General features: G+C 32.6%; 2 pseudogenes; both read left to right on the top strand.

Annotated features, from left to right (window-relative positions):
• The first annotated feature begins 11,959 nt into the window (after positions 1-11,959).
• Positions 11,960-12,921, top strand: LOC120161910 (annotated as a pseudogene).
• A 1,257-nt stretch (positions 12,922-14,178) lies between these two features.
• LOC120162002 lies at positions 14,179-16,548 on the top strand (annotated as a pseudogene).
• Positions 16,549-21,333: the final 4,785 nt, after the last annotated feature.

Genomic DNA, 21,333 nt, shown 5'->3' on the forward strand with positions numbered 1-21,333 from the left:
AAAATTTTATACCTACACGATATGTTAACTTTTACCCATTCAACCGGTTGCGCCTCCCAACACAGCGACGGTTGTTGGGCGCCTATATACTTGATATATTGAATACTAATGAGTTAGTTATGATCCGATTCCTTATATAAGAAAGTCAATGATTCAGCCTACTTAATGTAATTTCCATTACCATTTTGGACTTCTTTTATTTCAAGGAATTATTCATTCAATGAAAGTTTCAATCAGTCAAACAATGGGTGCCGTGTAAAATTCTAGTATAAAATTTTGTAAATTCAACTAAATCTATTTAAACGAAATTTATTTAATTAGTTTTTATTATTCGATTAATAAATTTAATTTAATGATTCGTTTTAATTGAACTTAATCACTTTTTTTAATTTAATTTTTTAAAACTAAATAAAATATATATTTTTATTAATGATTACTAAACCCAATATCTACACCTTTTATTAATAAATAGTAGTAAATCATGCCTACAACTTTTATTAGTAAAGACTATACCTAATATCTACACCTTTTATTAATAAATACTAAACCTAATATCTACAAAAAAAGTTAAAATTAAATTAAATCATTATAAAATTGAAATAAATAAAAGTAGGTTTGAAATTATTATATGTATACCTGTACAAGCACATACGCAGACATATATATTTCTCCACCTCCCGTGAATAAATTTAACTTTCATATTAACTTCCATATTAGAGATTTTTTCAATTTTACCCCTACTTCAATCTTCATGTCAACTGATCAAATCTAAAATCACGGCAATTAATGAATTACTTCAAACTTTAAAAAAAATGTGGAACTATTTTATAAAAAATAGAATAAACTACCATCCGCCCATAGCCTCACTTTTCTCCTACGCTCACCGTCCGCCCATCGCCTGGCTTTTAAACTATCATTTTCATATAGTATTATAGTCAATCTAGCTTGCTTCGGATGCCCATTAAGTCATTTCTATGGTCCATGATTGGGCAAAATTAGCCCGGTGAGGGTTTAGGGTTTTTTATTTAACACAGGGCAAGTCAATATTTATTTTGAGATATATGATCTTTTCTACATTAATATTAAACTCATCACGTCAAGGTGATGAATTCTAATAAAAAATATTTATTTATTCTAATTTTTTACCTTGATAAGATAAATTTTCAAAAAAAAAATTGGAACTCGCCAACTCGACGTGACGAGTTCCAATAACTCTATAGAAAATGTCGTAGATCTCAAAATAATTTTTGACTTACCCTAATGAGCTAAATAAAATACCCATTATCTTTACTTGACTAAATCAACCCCATGATGGGCAAGGCCAATCATGGGTTTTGAGTTAAATTATTAAACCAATATCTTTTTAATATTTAATTATTAAAATAACACTAAAGGAATTTAATTTATGAAATGACATTCATTTCTATCACATAGGACGAAAGAGCGTCGCGCGAAAATATTTTTTAAAAGACTCTTTTTCAGAAGAACGTCTTTGTTTACGTGACAAGTTTTGAACTAATATTGATTTAATTCAATACCTGCCACATAAGTACATCTTTATTTTATATTTTTATGTGATAAAAATATATATTATTTTAAAAAATAAATGTTTTAAATGTTATTTTCTTAAGTAAATATTAAAAATATATTATTTTAATAATTTAGTTTGGGTTCTGTATGTGATAAAATTTTATTCGCCATCGTTAACATTTAATATTTTTCATAATCATATCACATATATTAGACTAATAAATCAAAAGAACAATAAAAAAGTATACAAAATTTAGAAACGAGATGCTTATAGAAAAAACGTAATGTTGTGTATATTAAAGCTATTGTTTTACTTTCACTAATCAACAGATCAATCACATGCTAACATTTGTTAGCACAATAAGATAAAACGAGTTACCAATTACGTTCTTGATCAAAATGAATATAAAATAGAACTTTAATAATTATTTTATAATATTTTGATTAAAACATACTAGTTATTATAGAATATTTTTTAAAAACAACAACACATCATTAATAGAATAATTATTGTACTAGTTATTATTATGCGAAAATTAAGATTCTATCCACCTTTTAAACTCGTAAGGTATAATAAGATTTTTCAATTTTTTTATGGACGGAAGAAATCAACTGTCTGGAGTAAAAGTGTAATTATAAGTAACAAAATTTGAAATACAATTTCCTTTATGAATTATGGATATGATTATAAGATAATAACTTTTGTTTATTTTTCTATCTATTAATAATATATATATATATAATTATTTAAACATAATTTAAAAAATAATAATATAGAAATATAAAAACTATTAAAAAAATATAAAAACTATAAAAAAATATAAAATGATATTTTGATGAAGAAGATGGATTAGTAATTATTTTTATATGATATCTAAATTAGGATAATGTTTTAAATCTTAAATTAAAAAGAAAATTGTGTTATTAATTTTTTTTTTATAAAAACAATTAGTTTTATTAAAAAGATAAAATATTCAGAATTAGAATGAAGGTTTATAATTATAAATATAAACTAAATACATAAGGATGTTTTTCTATAATTATTAACACAATAAACTAGTTAATCAATATCATAATGATCATACAAGGGATATGTTAAAAGACTTGAACAAAAAAATCGAACAAAAGATAGATGTGAATATATCTTATCGCATCGGCAAACGAACCATAAAAAGGAGATCAAGCTACGGAAAGATCACTAATAAACCGTAAATTAGAGTCAAGTAACGTGAGTAAACTATCAACGAATGTAAAATCGTATATTCAAATCTAAGTTGAGGGTCCAAAGCAAGGAAGATCAATATAATAATAAATAATCGTCATCTTGATTAATCGTAACGATATCAAATCCTACTCTAAAAAAGATAAACAAAAATAATAGTCAAACAATTGAAAATGTATCAAAAGACATAAAAACATAATTATTAGAAAAGACAGAGTAAAATGTGTCATAATTTTTTTAAGTTATTATTCATAATAATATAATTAAACTAAAAAAGTCTAAATAAATATTAATTTATAATCATTATCTATTCAAAATATAAAATAATTGTATAATATGGAAACCTTATAAAAGATATATAAAAGTTTATACAAATGCAATATAAATATATACATATATAAGTATATAAATAATCATTAAATTATATTAAAATTATTTAATTTTTAATCTAAAATTTATGAAAATGTATCTATATATATTTACAAAAGTAATTATAGTTTTTAAGAAAAGTAAACATTTTTAAATATGATTAATATTTTTACTGATAAACAATAAAATAACTTCATATTTTCCATCATATTTGTTGATTTTATATAATTAGTATTTGAAGAGGATGAAGAAGTAAGAGCAAAGGTGGCCGTGACGACGGCTCTAACCGATAAAAGACCATCATTTTGTATCTTGGGAGGACCTAACCCATCATCATTCACCCCAAAAATGAGAAAAAAGCCCATAATTCATTACTATCCCTCTCCTCTCTTTTTTAAAGATCATTTCTATCCCTCTAAGTAAACAATTATAATGTGATTTTTCATAATAATAATTATAATTATGATAAAAATAATTATAATAACTAATCAAATAACTTCGTTAGTTAATTTGGATTCAAGGACAACATTTGTACCGGTGGTTGAGTGTTCACAAGAATTTATATTTTAACATTATGAATAAAACAATTTAGGTTGAGAGGATCATCTCATAATAAATCAAATGTTGATGATTAAAGAAATATAAATATCCAAATTAAAAAGTAAATCTAATTTTCTATTTAATTTTAAAGTTAATTTTTAATATTTTTAATATAAGATAAAATACATAACAATGTATAAAATCAACAAATAATGCATGAATCAAACAATCTCATCAATAAAAGAATTGTTGTTATTGGTCTCAAGTTTGAGCACTATGGATGCTAGGAATATGAACATTCGATGTTAAATGATTGAAAATTATTTTAAACATGTAATACCTTATACTTATCCTATATTGATAAAAAAAACCAAAAAACAATTCCATCTAAAATTATAAAATTGGATCATTCTATATTAATTCTATTTTTAAAAACTAGAATTCACACCGATTTTTTTTAAAAAAAAACAATTATAATAATGCATTAAATCTTTGCCCCTAAATGGCCGCCTTCAATGGTTAAACATGCATGATAGTTGTGTATTCATGGCTGGTTATATATTTACTTCTCTTTTCTTCCCTTTCGTGTAACACCCTCAATCCGTACCCGACCCGGATACGAGTCGAGGTGTCACATTGACTTTTCAAACTTTAACTCTTGATGAAAAATCAAGGAAATTTAAAACTTTCATTAAAATAACATTTTTACTTTACACATGTTAACCAAGACAAGACAAAACTGATCAGAGTATTTGTAACAGACACTTTTCTTACATGCCAACACTATACACAACAAAAGACATACTTTATCCGTTACTTTTGATCTGATCTTCTAGCAGTGCTGCTGTTCTTGCCACCCTATTTCCGCTCTTCCTGATTCTTGGTACCTACGTGTAAATCAGTTACACGCTAAGTCATAGACTTAGTGAGACATATAAATATAATAATAATGCATTCCGTATAAATATGAACATGCAATCTATCCATTCTATCATGTCATATACAAATCAATGTAAATAATAATAATATGGTAACATATAACTATAACAATGCAATTACCTTTGATAACCTTTTATAGGCCCATGTACATTTTTTAGAACTCAAGGTATTCAAGTACATTGAGGTTGTGCACTATGCTGTCACCACAGCTCGTATGGGTCCTACTAGAGGCTATGAAATTTGTCCCGAAGGACCTATGTACTGTATTTGTCCCAAAGGACCACTCCTTAAGAACCATATACATATTCCAGTGGATCAAATCTATCTCAAAAGACTGTAAATGTTCCAAAGGATACATATGTATCCCGAAGGACCACGCAGAACCCTCGACTCTTGGCATGCCAACTATACCTATAGCTCTCATATCGTATACCATGGGCATTATTCTTATATTTCATATGTTCATGTATTCATGTCATTTTTCTTGTGATCATATAACTCATATCACTTACCATGTCACATGTGCATTTGAATCTATTCACATATATCATTTATCAAATCATATGAACATATATACTTTATGCATGTATCATAATGATTATCATGTATGCATGTTCATAACTATTGTGCTATGAAAATCAACATATGAATTAGACTTATCACAAGTCTTATTCCATTGTACTATACTTATAATATGTACTCACCTTAGCCTCTTTGACTCGATTCTAATCCTTCAATTGTTCCGGAACGAGATTATGTTCTAAATCTATATAGTAATACATTGATACATATCAATATACTAATTGATATATTCTAAACTATCATTCCTTAGGCTAAAAAGAAAGTTATTTTTATCTTTTAATGAAGGTATGCATCGATGCACTACACCATGTATCGATGCATCCTTTGACGGGTGCATCGATGCACTATCTATGTATCAATACATAAATCCTATTTGATGTTTGCATTTAAGGGGGTGCATCGATGCACTACTTGTGCATCGATACACTGATGGTATTCGATGTTTTTATTTTAAAGGAGTGCATCGATGCACTTCATGTGCATCGATACACCTTAAACAATTTCTGGGATTTATCTTTAATGCATCGGTACACATTGAATGTGCATCGACGCACATAGCCCAGAAATTGTATTTTAAGCCCGAAAATCATCAATTCTTCACTCAATTATTCTCTTTTAAACCCCTATCATGTCATTAAACCCAATCATCCTTACTTAAATCAACTTATATTCATGAAAATCATCTTTAACCTCAAAATCCTATCCCTCATATATAATTCAAGAATCATACTCCAATTCCAATATGTTATAAATAAAATTCTAACACTTCATATTCCTTAATTAGCATGATGAAAAGTCAAATTTAACTTCAAATTCAACTTATCAAATCTTTTCCATAAATTCATTTAAAAACTCATTTTCTTTAATCTCTTATAACTTCTTCATCTTTTGATTATAAGACGACTTAAACTTTCCTTAAGCTTAGTTATCATCTAATGGTCAAAACCTAACCTTTAATTTATCAAATAACCAACTAATCAGAAAACTCACCTTTGCTCTAACTTAGTTCACGATAGAGAGAAAAGAGAAGGATGAAGAGAATTATGGAAACTTTGTTTCTCTCCCCCTCATTTCTCACATGTATATATCTCATCCTTATCACCTTTTAATTTATTTATTGGTCAAATAACCATTTTGCCCTTCAATTCACTTAATAATTACTAACAATCCTTCTAGATAAATCATTAAACTATTCAATCATCCTAATTTAATCACCAAATTCTAAAGTTTTATAATTTAGTCACTAACCTGTATTTTGGGATGTTACAAATATCCCCCCTTTTTAGAAAATTCATCCTCAAATTTTCATTGCACAAGGAGATAAGATACTGTCTAGACATCTACTATTCATTTTCACATATCACCTCTTCAATAAATCTTTTTTGCTATCATAACCTTTACTTCATTACTTTAATTCTTCCATTACCTTTTTCCTTGATGCTCTCACATTCCTTTCATATCCCTTATACTTATCCATCCTTATCATTTTAAACTTTTCTGTCAATTCTTACTTCCGCCAAACATACAAATCCTTTATCTTTATTACACTATCATACTACTTTATTATTCAACTCATTTCTTCCAATAAAACATACCCCACCATCAAACTATTCATATACTATACATTATTCCCAATCAAAAATAGTTCGTCCTCCATTTCCTTAACTGATCAAACCTTCATTCTCACTTATCCATAATACAATTTCCTTGGTTCGCATTCAAACATTCCATTTACATTTGTCTTATAAACTGATTACTGATGTACATATTTTCCAATTCCTCCAATAATAATAGTATCCATCACTTGTTCTTTTAATATTCCCCTAAAAACACTCATTCCTTCTACCTTATCTTGTCACTGAAGTAAAGAAACTACTTTATTTCAGAACGATAAAAATCCTCTAATTCTATAGTTTTCAATCTTACTTCAAATCATTTGAATAGTAATTCCATCAATTTAATAGGGAATTCAATTCTCTGAATTCTAATGGAACATTCTCAACATATCTTATTTATCCCAACACTGTACCCTAACAAATTTGTCACTTCCATATCACTATAAATAACTTCTAATTAAATTCTCAATTCTCACATCAATTTACTACTAATATATGAATATGTAAGTCCAGATCAATCAATATCATAACGTATCTATTACATAATAAAAAGGTACATGTTATCATCTCTGGATCATCAAAATCTTCATTAGTATTAATATTATACACTCGTGCAGTGAAGCGTATTTCCTGTTGAGTATATGATTCAGGTTGACTTCTACCTCTTCTCTTTTGAGACATCGAAGCAGATCGCTCCGACTGTACTGGTTCTCCTGTCCCCAATGGACAATCTCTCATGAAATGTCCCACTTCACCACATCGGAAACAAGCTCCAGTAACTACCCTACATGTTCTGCTATGGCTTCTTTCACAAATTTCACATTGTCTAATTTGATTATGCTGTGCTCGTCCATCACCAGACCCTACAGATTGAGTCTGTCTAGCTCTCATCTGATTTGAATCTCTTGCAACAGATGCCATCGACTCTGATTGTGCTTGAGGTCGGAACCCAAAATCTCTACTTCTCTTAGGTGGTGCAAAACTTGATGAAGCCCCAGTTCTTTTAGATGGTTGGGTTCTTTGATTCCCAAATCTTCCATTTTGAGCTCTCTCTAAGGCTTTAGCACGATTTACTACCTCTTAAAATGAGGACAAGTTCAATACTATCAGCATCTCCTATAACCTTGGGTGCAAACCCTCAACAAACCACTCACACGAATCTTTTTCTGTCAGAATTAACTCGGTCGCAAAACGACTTAACTTGTTGAATTCACACTAATATTCATATACAATGCGGTCCAATTGCTTCAGGTTCAAGAATTCTTGCTTCATTTTCTTGATAAACTGGTCTCATATATACTTGTGTTTAAACTCTTCTAAGAACAACGACCAGGTCACTTGGTCACTTGTCATTCTCAAAGTGACATTTGTCCACCAGATTCTTGCTTGCCCACGAAGCAAGGAGACCACTCCATCTAACTTCTCTACATTAGAACAATGGAGACCATCTAACATAATTTTTACATCATTAAGCCAAATGTCCGTAACAACAGGACCTTCTTCAGCTTCACCTTTAAACTCTGATGCTCCTAAACCCTTCAACTCCTTTGCAACATTCATTCTCGGAGTTGAAGTAACAGAAGGTTGAAAACGCACCAATACCGCGTCCAGTGTTCTGAAGAACACATATTGATCAGTTACAGGCACTCCATAAGGTGCATGTTCTTCACCTTGCCTAGCCAGGGCAGGTGAATTACTACTTTCAGCGGACCTATCATCTACCGCTTCACTTCTAGAGCTACCATGTCCGGACATCTATAAGAACATAACCATATTGTTCTATTAGCAAAACAACATACTTACTATTATATCATAGCAGAAGTTTTCACTATTTTGTTGGCATGAATACTTTATAGGATACTCTAGACTCTGGTTTATGCCGAGAATCGACTAAACCGTAGCTCTGATACCATTAAATATAACACCCTCAACCCGTACCCGACCCAGATACGAGTCCAAGGTGTCACATTGACTTTTCAAACTTTGACTCTTGACGAAAAATCAAGGAAATTTAAAACTTTCATTAAAATAACATTGTTACTTTACACAAGTTAACCAAAACAAGATAAAACTGATCAGAGCATTTGTAACAGACACTTTTCTTACATGCCAACACTATACACAACAAAAGACATACTTTATCCGTTACTTCTGGTCTGATCTTCTAGCAATGCTGCTATTCTTGCCACCCTATTTCCGCTCTTCTTGATTCTTGGTACCTACGTGTAAATCACTTACACGCTAAGTCATAGACTTAGTGAGACATATAAATATAATAATAATGCATTCCTTATAAATATGAACATGCAATCTATCTATTCAATCATGTCATATACAAATCAATATAAACAATAATGATATGGTAACATATAACTATAACAATACAATTACCTTTGATAACCTTTTATAGGCCCATGTACATTTTTTAGAACTCAAGGTATTCGAGTACATTGAGGTTGTGCATTATGTTGTCACCACAACTCGTATAGGTCCCACTAGGGGCTATGAAATTTATCTCGAAGGACCTATGTACTGTATTTGTCCCGAATGACCACTCCTTAAGAACCATATACATATTCTAGTGGATCAAATCTGTCTCAAAAGACCCTGTAAATGTTCCAAAGAATAAATATATGTCCCGAAAGACCACGTAGAACCCTCGACTCTTGGCATGCCAACTATACCTATAGCTCTCATATCGTATAACATGGGCATTATTCTTATATTTCATATGGTCATGTATTCATATCATTTCTCTTGTGATCATATAACTCATATCACTTACCATGTCACATATGCATTTGAATTTATTCACATATATCATTTATCAAATCATTTGAACATATATACTTTATGTATGTATCATAGTAATTATCATGTATGCATGTTCATAACTATTGTGCTATGAAAATCAACATAGGAATTAGACTTATCACAAGTCTTATTCCATTGTACTATACTTATAATATGTACTCCCATTAGCCTTGCTTTGACTCGATTATAATCCTTCAATTGTTCCAGAACGAGATTACGTTCTAAATCTACATAATAATACATTGATATATAAGTATATTAATTGATATATTCTAAATTTTCATTCCTTAAGCTAAAAAGAAAGCTATTTTTATCTTTTAATGAAGGTATGCATCGATGCACTACACCATGTATCGATGCATCCCTTGACGGGTGCATCGATGCACTATCTATGCATCGATACATAAATCCTATTCGATGTTTGCATTTAAGGGGGTGCATCGATGCACTACTTGTGCATCGATACACTGATGGTATTCGATGTTTTTATTTTAAAGGAGTGCATCGATGCACTTCATGTGCATCAATACACCTTGAACAATTTTTGGGATTTATCTTTGATGCATCGGTACACATTGAATGTGCATCGATGCACATAGCCCAAAAATTGTATTTTAAGCCCGAAAATCATCAATTCTTCACTCAATTCTTCTCTTTTAAACCCCTATCATGTCATTAAACCCAATCATCCTTACTTAAATTAACTTATATTCATGAAAATCATCTTTAACCTCAAAATCATATCCCTCATATGTAATTCAAGAATCATACTCCAATTCCAATATGTTATAAATACAATTCTAACACTTTATATTCCTTAATTAGCATGATGACAAGTCAAATTTAACTTCAAATTCAACTTATCAACTCTTTTCCATAAATTCATTTAAAAACTCATTTTCTTTAATCTCTTATAACTTCTTCATCTTTTGATTATAAGACAACTTAAGCTTTCCTTAAGCTTACTTATCATCTAATGATCAAAACCTAACCTTTAATTTATCAAATAACCAACTAATCATAAAACTCACCTTTGCTCTAGCTTAGTTCACGATGGAGAGAAAAGAGAAGGATGAAGAGAATTCTGGAAACTTTGTTTCCTCTCCCCTTCATTTCTCACGTGTATATATCTCATCCTTATCACCTTTTAATTTATTTATTGGTCAAATGACTATTTTGCCCTTCAATTCACTTAATAATTACTAACAATCCTTCCAGATAAATCATTAAACTATTCAATCATCATACTTTAATCACCAAATTATGAAGTTTTACAATTTAATTACTAACCCGTATTTTGGGATGTTACATTTCTTATCTCAAATCCTTCTTTTTTTCTTTCTTTCACGGCTGTAATTTAGAAACCCAAATTTTAGCTTCATTTGTAAAAGCTCTCAAGCCAAACCTCCTTGAAACTGGTGATCCTTTTAATTTGTTTTCTGTATTCTGGTTCTAACCAAACGTCCTACGTCTGATTGCATTCTTTCCGTTGCGAATGTTGCAGTTGATCTTCAAAGGAAAATCATGGAAATGCTGAACTCAAACCTGTATCTGCAAAACTGTTATATAATGAAAGAAAATGAGAAGCCGAGGAAGAAAGCAGAGATGCTGAACGGGAGAATCAAGCTCTGTTATCTGGGCTGAAAAACAAACTCTCCAATCCCAATCACTCAAAGGGATTCGATTCAGCAAATACTATTCATGAATTCAGCTTGAGCACCAGTTTTAATCAAAATCCTTCGAGTTCAACCCATCCCTGATCCTGCTCGATAATCATTAGAATTCTGCTTGGTCAATTTTGATGGAATTAATTTGAGTTTGGATCAATTTAAGTTGGGTTAATTACATAATGATCCTTTTGAGTTTAAATAATTTTAGGATTTTGACATATAAGTTCGGATATTTTGGATACGAATTTGGATTATTTTATGTTCAAGGTACTTAGAATTTAAGTTTGAATAGTTTTAAATTATGATTTCGAGTTAGATTAATTCAATTAAGAATTGTTTCATGTGATTTTTTTTTTGAGAATTGTTGGAGTGAATTAGGGGTTTAAAATTATATTTCAAGAGCTTGTAATATAATATCTGATTTAATTGAGTTACTAAGTGAGCATAATTAGATAATTAATTAGAGGTATGAGAGTGGGGACGAATTTTGAAAAACGAAAGTATAAATGTATAATAACGTAATTTTATCGGTGCATAGCATGTCATCTTGTCCATCTCCCGCGGCTCAACACTAGAACCACTGTGTATACATTAGCAAAAATTCCAAGCGAATAGTCAAAATTACCCTTCTATTCATTAAGAAGCAAAAAACCAAACGAATCAATATTTTAAAAAGAAAACTTACCTTCATCCCCATAAAAAGAATAGCAAAAAAGAAAAATGGCCAAACAATTCAATGTGCCGCCGGTCGTTTTCCCTTCCAGCGGTGGAGTCAATCCTACCGTCGGAAAATTCAACCAACGCCGATTCCCACCGGCTCCTTTCCAACCCTCCCTCCCTCCATCGTCCCCATACCCTTCATGGCCTTCGATATAGGGTCTGTTCCGCCATCATCCGGACCCGTCGGCGGAACAATCTCCACCTCAGCAGCATCCGGTTCTGGTTCTTTTGACGACGAAGAACCCCTCCTCGACGAACTGGGCATCCACCCTGAACAAATCTGGCACAAAACGAGATCCATCCTCAATCCCTTCCGAGTCAACCCGACGGCCCATAAAGACTCGGATCTTTCCGGCCCGATCTTCCTCTACTTGTGTTTCTGCTTATTCCAGCTCCTCGGCGGCAAGATCCTGTTTGGTATAATCCTCGGCTGGATCGTCGTCTCCTCGATTTTCCTCTACATCGTTTTCAATATGTTAGCAGGTCGCAACTACGGCAACCTAGATCTGCACACATGTACAAGTGTGGTCGGTTATTGTCTGCTACCGGTGGTGATCTTTTCGGCGGCGTCGCTTTTTATCCCGCAAGGGAGCAGCGCCCCTAGGTTTGCACTGGCGGGGGTTTTCGTCCTTTGGGCCACTAGGGCTTGCACCAATTTGATGGTGGCGCTTGCTTATGGAGGTGAAGAACACCGTGGGCTTATCGCGTACGCTTGTTTCTTGATATACGCATTATTTTCCCTTCTTGTCATATTTTAACTGAAACTGATTTTCCTCCCTCCTGTAGAGTTAGGGTTTTGGTGTATTATATGAATAATTGAAGACAATGGGATTACTTCTTGGAATTTGATGTGTAAAATGTTACAGAATTGCACTCTTTTCGTGTCTGAATATGAAGAACATTAACTTATTTGGATGAACTGAAATAGTTTTTTTTTTCACCTTGACATGAAAATTTCATTTAATTCATGATAAAATCATTCCTCTATTCATTTTCCTTTAGATTCATGGCAAAATCAATGCCAGAGGGGTAAAATCTTTGCAATGATTGCTTTGTTCTTCACCAGTTCATCCGTTTTAGATTGATTTTAGTTTTGGAGAGGCTTTGATGTGCATGTAGATAGTACAACTTTATGGTTTATTAAGGTCAGCATATGATTCTGAAATTTTCATTTTTTTTGAGCTTTGGGGATGCAACTCTATGTACGTATTTGAATCAATAGAAGGGGCTGCATAGTTGGTTTGGTTTCTCTATTATCATCATAAAACTTATTGAATCGCTCAAAATAATCAAACAAGTTTATTTATTTACTTCGGTTTTAACTTTTTTTCTTTTCAGTTTAGTTGAATTAAATAATTCATTTAAAATAATTTAATATAATTAAAATGATTGAAAATGTATATGTATTCAGAGGTGTAAATAAACATAGCTTTTGATGAGCTGCTCTTATAAGTTTTTTATATTAATTTAAATTAAGGAGTATGAACAAACTTTTAATTTAATAAATAAATAAACACGAATTAAGGTGTGTCCGATTCGTTTATGTTTAGGAATAAATTCATTTACCAGGTTCTCGTTTTTTATATATTTTTAATATTGGTGAAGGTTAGGGACTAAATTGGATATAATATGAATATTGGAGTTCAAACCATAAAAGTTAAAAAATTTAAGAACCAGTGGTGTAATTTCAATGTTTTTAATATATAAGTGAATGTTTTGACTAATGGTAAATGAAAACATTAGTGATTACATAAATATACATATTTGTGAACATTAAACGAATATATTTGTAAATAAGAAAAATTATAGATGTGTCGTCATTATTTTTTAATAATTAGTGATTAAAATAAAAAAATATATTACGATTTTGACAAATAATATTTCAGTGACAAAAATAGAAAAGAGTAATAGTTGATGAGGGAAAATGTAATTTAGCCAAAAATGTCATTCCAGGATTGATGTATGTTATTTATACTTTATGTATTGCTGTGGACTGGAAACTTTGTTGGAACTTGTAAGGAATGCCATTTTTTCAATAATAAAGTTACAAATCTGGAAAAAAAAATTATTAAAGAAAATAATCGCCATTAAAATAATAAAACAGACATTTAAATTGAACAAAATTAAACATCTGAAAAAGAAAAAAGAAAAAAAAATCGCATCTTAATGCATTAAAGAACCAAACTCTGTTTTTAAAGTAAGAATTTCTTCTGCTTTGTTAGAAAGAATCTTGTGCGGATCCATTTAGTTTTTTTCAGAGATTCAGAGATGGCAGGAGGAGTTAATAGGAAAATATCAGCTGCATCAGCAAGAGCTCACACTAGAAAAGCAAAGCAAAACACTTCCTTCGACCTTCCTTCAGGTGGTGTTTTTTTTTTAAAATATTCTTTAAAACAAAAACATTACGAAAGATCTAACTTTTATTTCATCTGATTTAGGTTATAAAGCTTGTTGTAGAATTCCACATCTCTTTTAAAATCTGGGTCACTTTGTTTTTCTTATTTCTCTGCTTTAATTCTTGAAAAGCATAAAAAAGCTAGGATTTTGGATCTTAGATTCTTCGTTGTTTGCAGATTCTTCGTTGTTTGCAGATTCTTCAAATATTGGTTCATTCCATTGTAGTGAAATTTTTGGAATTTTAATGAATTCTCAGTTACTGCATTATCTGTCTCTGTGTTAAGAGGTGAATTTCTAGCTTAGCTTGATGTAATTCTTTTTTACAGAAAGGACTGAGTGTGAGTTTAAATGTTCATTTTGAAGAGGATGGCTTCTGCATCTTTTGAATGCAAAGTAGATAGTTCTGCTGTATTTTTCATAGATGAAATAAATTTGTGATTTTATTTTGAACTTTTTAAGTGCAGTGATTTTATCTTGTTTCACAGATGATGTGCTTGCCATTGCAATTTATTTCACATAGATCTCTACTACATTACGGGTTATTTTAATTATATCTAAAAAATTGCAGGTTTATTCATTAAACTACTATTGGTCTTGTCTGTGGGGGCTTTAGCATGGGTTTATCAGGCCATTCAGCCACCACCGCAAAAAATATGCGGTTCTCTGGGTGGTCCACCCATCACAGCATCAAGAATAAAGCTGAGGGATGGACGACATTTGGCCTACGAAGAGCATGGCATTCCACGAGATGCAGCAAAGTATAGAATCATCCAAGTCCATGGATTCGACTCGTGTAGGCTTGATAGTATTAATCCGCCATCGGTAATTTTGTTGTTGTTGTTGTGGTCATCTAAGCTTTCAGCTATAATATGTTTGGATTGAGAGTCATTTGACTTTGTTATTGTTTCTGCTTTCTACCAGGAACTCGTTGAACGATTAGGGATCTACATTGTGTCTTTTGACAGACCAGGTTACGGAGAGAGTGACCCTAATCCGAAACAAACCGTAAAGAGTATGACTTTGGATACAGAAGAGCTTGATGATCAATTGAGACTAGGATCCAAATTTTATGTAATTGGAATTTCTATGGGGGCATGTGATTTGGAGCTGCCTCAAGTACATCCCTCATAGGTATTCCTTTTACTAACTACACAAATGCAACTTAAGTGAGAAACCAAGAGATCGCATATAATGTTTGTTCAACTGTTGAACTTGATGTTTGCAACTCCGACAGGTTAACTGGGGTGACATTGATAGCTCCAGCTGTTAACTATTGGTGTTCTGGTTTACCTACAAACTTATCGAACCAAGCATATCAGCAACAGTTACCACAAGATAAACGGGTGCTTCATGTGGCTCACAATGCTCATTGGCTTACCTACTGATGGAACACTCAGAAATGTTTCCCTGGTTCTAGCGTTCTCGCTAACAATATTGATCATTTATCTAGCGAGGACATAAAACTCTTGATGAAGATGCCTTTAAGGAATCACATCGTGGTATGTATCTCTCACCAAGAATCTGTTTTTGTTGTATTAGAAGTTTATCATTGTTGACTGATTGTTAAGCTGTGATTTGTTGTATATGTGGATTGTTGTGGCTTAGTCATCGGAATCTTTTGGCATTATAAGGATTTCATGGTAGTAATCAGTTGTTAGGGGTTGAGGGGGCTAATATTTTTACAATTGATTCTTGAACTTCATTTGCTGCAATTGTTGCAACAGTAATTTTGTATGTCCTTTCTTTAGGCACACTTAAGACAACAAGGTGAATATGAATCCTTGCATCGGGAGATGATAATCGGATTTGGAGCAAGGGAATTCTCTCCCCTGGAACTGGACGATCCATTTCCCAACAATGAGGGCTCAGTGCACCTATGGCATGGAGATGAGGATAAGTTTGTACAGGTTACATTGCAACGTTACATCGCCCAACAACTCCCATGGATGCACTACCATGAACTTCCCAGTGTTGGACATATGTTTCCACTCTCGAATGGGATGTGGGATAATACAGTAAAGGCACTTTTGGTCGGAGAGAAGTAGTTTGTGTCTCATTTATAGGTTTTCACCCTTGTCCCATTATCCCCTATCATAACCAAGCTTGATGCTTGCAACATTTTAAGTGTTGAATCAACAATTTGGTACCCTTTAGTACACGTGTACTTAGCTTTTATCAAGGTATTAAGCATGTTTGTTGTTGGTTCAGTGTTGTGTCACAGTTTGAGACTCGATAGCCGACAATATCAGTTGGACTCGGTTGGGAGTCTCGAGCACGATCCAGTGTCTGGACTGTGACACTTGTGTTGAGAATTAAGCAATGCCAACTGGAAATATTACCAACTGGAACTGTTAGCTCCTGGTTTTGTTAACTGATTTTGTTAGGATTAGTTAGGTGGTTAAGCTAGCTATCCATTAATGGGTTAAACTATTAGTGTTAACTCATGAAGGGAGCAATTAGCATGGCTATATTAACAGGTCATTTGACCAAGGGCTGAAATAGCTTTTAGCCTACATTCTATTTTCTTAATGCTTTAGTCCATTCTTTCTGTTTTTCCATAACGTTGTTTATATAAGTTTTAACATGGTATCAGATGTCTAGAGATCCAATTGCCAGTGGTTTTACGGTGATATTTCTTTGATGATTCTGTTTTCTGCTCATCATGCCTGACTCATTTGTTATAGTCGAAGTTGCATCAGAAGGAAGCAGTGTTGCTGCAGCCAATAATCGGATGGTGGAGATGTCATTCATGAATAAGTATGTTAATGTTCGACTAGATGACAACAACTTCCTTTTTTTGAAGCAGCAAGTTCTCCTTATGATTCAAGGACACGAGTTAGAACATCTGCTGGATGAATCGCTGCCGATTCCACCTCAAACCATTGTCGATGAATTTGGTGAATTAATAGTGAATTCGGCGTATTGGCTTCACAAAAAGCAGGATAGTTCATTAGCCTCCTGGCTTATTTCAACAATCAGTCATTCCATGATTCCTCAGCTTGTAGGAGCACATACCTCTACTAAGATCTGGAATACAGTTCTCAGCATGTTCTCGAAGCTCTCCACTATAAAGATTATGAGCCTCCATGGAAGACTTAGATCTCTTAAAAAATGAGACCTATAATTGCGCAAATTTTCCACACAAATCAAGGAGATTTGTGACTTGCTTGCGACGAGTGGAAGCCTGGTTTCTGAGATTGATCAAATTGTTACGTTACTCAATGGGTTACCAGGTGATTTCAAACCATTTGTTGTTGCCATAACAGTGAGTCGTGAACCTTATACCTTTGACACTGTCACTTCGGTTCTCATTGATGCTGAATCGAGGATTGGTGACCTTATGAAGACACCAGTCAACATAAACTTGACCAGGCATAATAATTACAATAGAGGAAATGGTAACCGTGACAAGTATTACACTAATAATAGATCGAATGATACTCGAGAAAAAACTCAGAACATGAATAAGTATAAGGGCATACCTAGGCATTAATGTCAATTATGTAGGAAGATTGGTCATTTAGTGGATAGGTGTTGGCATCGCTTCGATGAGAACTTTAAAGGAGTAGCCTCAATGCAGTCCAGAGATGTAACATCCTCAATATCGGGTTAGTGACTGAATTGGAAAGTTTCAGATTTTGGTAATTAAAATAGAATGATTGAATAGTATAAAGATTTATTTGTAAATGATTGTTTAGGATTGAATTAAAAAGAAGAAGGAATGGAAGGGCAAAGGAGTTATTTGCAAGGAAATTAGTTAAAGAAATGATATATATGAGTACACGTGGGTTGAAAAAGAGATAACACCAAAGGCTTCCAGAGTTCTATTCTTCTTCTTTCTTCCTTGTACGTGTAAAGCAAAACAAATGTGAGTTTTCTGATTATTGAATTTCTTGTTAAATTTAAGATTGGGTTTTGATTATTAGATGATAACTAAGCTTAAGGAAATGTTAGATTATCTTAAAATCAAATGAGGATGGAGTTAGAAGAGATTAAAGATTAGAGGTTCTTGAATGAAATTTTGGAATAGAGTTCATATATAAAATTGGAAGTTAAATTTGACTTGTCATCAATTTAGTTAAGACATATTAAGGGTTAGAAGTTGAATTAAATCATGTTGCAAAGTTGGTATAATTCTTGGAATTCACAAGGAGGATAGGATTCTGAGGTTTAAAATGAAATAAATGAGTATAGATTGATTTAAGTATATGTACTGGAGTTAAGAATATAAAAGGGGATGAAACATGAAAGATTTAAGCTGAAATGGATGAGTTTTCGAGTTCAAGATATGAATTCTGGGCAGAGTGCATCGGTGCACATTCAAAGTGTACCGATGCATCATGAGAAAATCCCAGAATTTGTTGAAGGTGCATCGATGCATAAGGAGTGCATCGATGCACTCATTTAAATTAATGAACATCGAATGCCATTAATGCATCGATGCATAAGGAGTACATCGATGCACCTGATTAAAATACAAACATCGAATAGGATTTATGCACCGATGCATGGGTAGTGCATCGATGCACCCATCAAGGGATGCATCAATACATGGTGTAGTGCATCGATGCATGCCTTCAATAAGAGATGGAAATAGCTTTCTTTTAGCCTAATAATTAATAGTTTGAAATATATCAATTCGTATGATGATAAGTATCAATGTATTACTATGTAGATTTAGAGCGTAATCTTGTTCCAGAACAATCGAAGGATTAGAATCGAATCAAGCAAGGCTAAGATGAGTGCATTTTATAGTTAAAGTGTATAGAGACAAGACTTGTGATAAGTCTATCTCTGATAGTTGAATTAATGATTCCATACCCATGTATATGCATAAATATACCATTGTAATAGTGATTGCATGCATAATTCATTATATGTTCATATGACATTGAATGAACGAATATCATTGCCATAAAATATAATCCAGGTATGTGAAATACTGGAAAAGATTATGTGTTTACATGAAAAGTGATGAAAGAGATATGAAATGAGAAACGTATTCATATTAAAGCCCATGTTATATGATACGAGAGCTATAGGTATACTTGGCATGCCAAGAGTCGATGGTATATTAGTCCTTCAAGACATAGTGGTCCTTCGGGACGTATCCAGTGGTCCTTCGGGACATAGTGGTCATTCGGGATAAATACTGAACAAATGTTCGGTGCCCCATGAGGGAATTTATTGAGCTGTGGTGACAGCATTAGTGCACAACCTCAATGTACTCAAATACCTCTGTTCTCAATAATGTATATGGGCAATTAAAAGATAAAGTAAGGTGAAAGTGATACAAGAAAATAAGTTTCATATGTACATGACATGATTGTATCGGTTACAGTGAAATATATACATGCATATTGAAATATTATGATCAAAGGGTAAGAATGCATATTCATGAATATATAGTTACATGTTTATTTAATGCCTCACTAAGTCTATGACTTAACGTGTAAGTGATTTACACGTATGTACCAGGAAACAAGAAGAGCAGTACTAGAAGTGGCAAGAATAACATCACTACTAAAAGATCAGATCAGAAGTAATTGGCAAAGTAGGTATTTTTGGGTTGTGTATAGAACGTTGGCATGTAATAAGTCGTTAATTACGAATGCTCTGGTCGATCTTGTATTTCGTAATCTCTTTTATGTAAATTAATGTATTTTGTTTTAATGAAAGTTTAAAATTTCCCTGTTTTTCTTTAAGTGTCAAAGGTTGAAAAGTCAATATGACACCTCGGACTCATATTCGGGTCGGATATGGGTTAGGGGTGTTATAAGATATACCAATGAGATGCAGGCCAACGTATGTAAATATGATACTAATAATTCATCTTATAATTTGTTTGTTCACACAGCTGCAGGTGGTGAGGTGGTCACAAAAGATGCCACTACTGACACTTTGCAAATCAACTCTCTCATTGCTAAAGGAGTATTGTCTGCTGCTGATAAGTGGTATCCCGATTCAGGTGCTACTCACCATGTGAGCAACGACAAAGCTACAACATCCTTGGGTCGACCATACTCAGGAAAAATGTAAGGTCTACCTTGGTGATAGTTCCACTTTACCCATCTCACATATAAGTAATGTGTCATTGGCTGCCAATACATGTGACTTACAGCTAAAAAATATCTTGTGTGTCCCAAAAATAACTAGGAATTTGTTGTTTGTCTCTAAACTTACACAAGACAACAATGTATATCTCGAGTTTCACTCAGACAAGTGTTTTGTGAAGGATGAAGGAACTGGCCAAATCCAGTTGGAAGGAAAACTGGAAAATGGTTTGTATTGCTTTAATAAAATTGCTCGAATGGATGGCATGCTTCATCAGGTTACTGCTCCTGCTGAAGAAAAAGATGTTAAGTCCAATAAAAGTTTTTGGTTATGGCATTGACGGTTGGGACACCCTGCATCAAAAATCCTATCTTCTTTCATGTTAAGAATGTTGTTAATGATAATAGTAAAATATGTGTTCCATATCAGCTAGGAAAAAGTCACAGGCTTCCTTTTTTGCAATCTGATCTTGTCTACAGTCATTTGTTTGAGCTGGTAGAAATTAATGTATGGGGTCCAGCATCGATTAAGTCTGGTGGCTGGCAATATTATGTTCCGTTTATAGATATGTACAACTGGAATGTCTGGGTATACTTGATGCGTAATAAATCGGATATTACTCAAGCATTCAATTTGTTTCATGCTCTTGTTAAAAATCAGTTTAAAACAAACATTGTTGCTTTACAAACTGATGGTGGAGGTGAGTATCGAGGTTTAGAGCGTTGTCTTGTAGTTGCAAGAATTAAACACAGGGTTATATGTCCACATACCTCGCAACAGAATGGTGTAGTTGAGCGCAAACACCGATACATCATTGATACAACTTTAACACTTCTAGCTTACCGGTATATTTATGAGCCATGCCTAACACTCAGTCAGC

The sequence above is a fragment of the Hibiscus syriacus genome, unplaced genomic scaffold, assembly GCF_006381635.1.
Source record: "Hibiscus syriacus cultivar Baekdansim isolate YM2019G1 unplaced genomic scaffold, ASM638163v2 tig00111402_pilon, whole genome shotgun sequence".
Lineage (NCBI taxonomy): Eukaryota > Viridiplantae > Streptophyta > Magnoliopsida > Malvales > Malvaceae > Hibiscus > Hibiscus syriacus.